This window comes from Diaphorina citri, unplaced genomic scaffold (assembly GCF_000475195.1).
Source record: "Diaphorina citri unplaced genomic scaffold, Diaci psyllid genome assembly version 1.1 scaffold9374, whole genome shotgun sequence".
NCBI lineage: Eukaryota > Metazoa > Arthropoda > Insecta > Hemiptera > Psyllidae > Diaphorina > Diaphorina citri.
This window is the reverse complement of record NW_007386748.1, coordinates 1-2,276: the sequence shown is the minus strand read 5'-3', so window position 1 is coordinate 2,276 and position 2,276 is coordinate 1. Positions and strand designations below refer to the sequence as shown.

The window sequence follows — 2,276 nt, the reverse complement described above, 5'->3', positions numbered from 1 at the left end:
CAATGATGCTATTTTAAAAAAATCTGGTGTGAACATTACACGACTTTCCTTATCCTATTGAATGATGCTTATTTGAGTGTTCTTTTACCCTAACTTTTACAATATCTCTAACCATTTTTTCGACAGATTTCAACCGTTTTTTGGTGGTTTTCAGCTATAGCAACAAAACTTATCGAGATATTGTAAAAGTTAGGGTAAAAAAACACTCAATAAGCATCATTCAATAGGATAAGGAAAGTTGTGTGATGGTCACACCAGATTTTTATACATGATTGTGCATTGTGAATTGCATTCATACGTACATCTCTATGTACCTATACTTCCAGTGTATTGTTTAAAATAGAATCAAAAATTTTCACAGTTTTGATGCTCTATTGTTAAAAAAAGGGTAAATATCTGAAACCTATTCCCTTTTAATTACGTAAGAGGTACTTATTTATTTTTTGGTGGTTTTCAGCTATAGCAACAAAACTTATCGAGATATTGTAAAAGTTAGGGTAAAAAAACACTCAATAAGCATCATTCAAGAGGATAAGGAAAGTCGTGTGATGGTCACACCAGATTTTTATACATGATTGTGCATTGTGAATTGCATTCATACGTATTGTTTAAAATAGAATCAAAAATTTTCAGAGTTTTGATGCTCTATTGTTTAAAAAAGGGTAAATATCTGAAACCTATTCCCTTTTAATTACGTAAGAGGTACTTATTTTCTATTCATTGGAATAGCAAAGTCATTTCAATTGCATTCATAGGTACATTCTACATTAGTATCAACTTGGAGTGCTTGGACAAAAGAGTCTGAGTGAGGTCTACAGTTCACAGAACTACTGTAATTATTATGTAGATTTCAATAAAAGTACCTACATGTAGGTATCACATTACCATTTTTAAACATAGTATATCTGTTTGATGAAATTTTATGCACATTTGTAAATTGAACCCTGAAACTTTGAGGCACTAGCATAACACAGGTACTATGCTTATTCATGAGAATGAGTGGGCCTTGTTACATCCAGAGATATCTGTATTTTTATGCAAATTTGTAAATTGAACCCTGAAACTTTGAGGCACTAGCATAACACAGGTACTATGCTTATGCTTAGGCTGTGATACACTCTTGGCTACAATGGCTAAAAAGTAAAAATTATTAACACCCAACAGAAAAACAGGTTTCTCTCTTTGTTATCTTGAACCCCAATACCCTATGGAAATGTCTAGATAATAATATACGTCCTCTTTAAAATAAAATTACCATCAATCTACTAAATGCCTAAATCGATTTTTCAATTCACCTAAATTATCAAGGGATTCCATGTATAAATACAAGGGAATAGACCATAGGGGAAGAAGAAGATCACATCAGTAGGTATTGAGAGTAGTCAGTACATAGTTGCCTACCTAATGACAGTAATGATTATTTTTTACTTTTTTTAAGAGATTTGATAGTAGGAACTGTAACTGCAGATGAGACATAGCAAAATCGAATAGACCATAGGGGAAGAAGAAGATCACATCAGTAGGTATTGAGAGTAGTCAGTACATAGTTGCCTACCTAATGATAGTAATGATTATTTTTTACTTTTTTTAATAGATTTGATAGTAGGAACTGTAACTGCAGATGAGACATAGCAGAATAGACCATAGGGGAAGAAGAAGATCACATCAGTAGGTATTGAGAGTAGTCAGTACATAGTTGCCTACCTAATGATAGTAATGATTTTTTTTTTACTTTTTTTGAGAGATTTGATAGTAGGAACTGCAACTGCAGATGAGACATAGCAAAATGGAAGAGAGAAGGAAGACAGGATAAGAGAAAGCCAGCCGGACAAACCTTATAATTATATGTATTTTAGGATAAAGTCTGCCCCGGGCGGGAATCGAACCCGCGACCTAGCGCTTAGAAGGCAGGCGCGTCAACCCAAAGCTAACTATACATAAAGACTATAGAGTGTAGGTACCTACTGTAGGTATAGGTATTAAAGCTAAACCTTTATTCATTAGTCCGGATCAGAGTTTTGATGCTCTATTGTTTAAAAAAGGGTAAATATCTGAAACCTATTCCCTTTTAATTACGTAAGAGGTACTTATTTTCTATTGGAATAGCAAAGTCATTTCAATCGCATTCATAGGTACATTCTACATTAGTATCAACTTGGAGTGCTTGGACAAAAGAGTCTGAGTGAGGTCTACAGTTTACAGAACTACTAGTAATTATTATGTAGATTTCAATAAAAGTACCTACATGTAGGTATCACATTACCATTTTTAAACAT

The 2,276-nt window shown here is 33.3% G+C and overlaps 1 long non-coding RNA gene across 1 annotated transcript; it reads left to right on the top strand.

The window, feature by feature from the left end:
• The first annotated feature begins 210 nt into the window (after positions 1-210).
• On the top strand, positions 211-897 carry LOC113472857. The gene is made up of 2 exons (XR_003395005.1): positions 211-428; positions 703-897. It is a non-coding gene; the product is annotated as an uncharacterized LOC113472857 (long non-coding RNA).
• Positions 898-2,276: the final 1,379 nt, after the last annotated feature.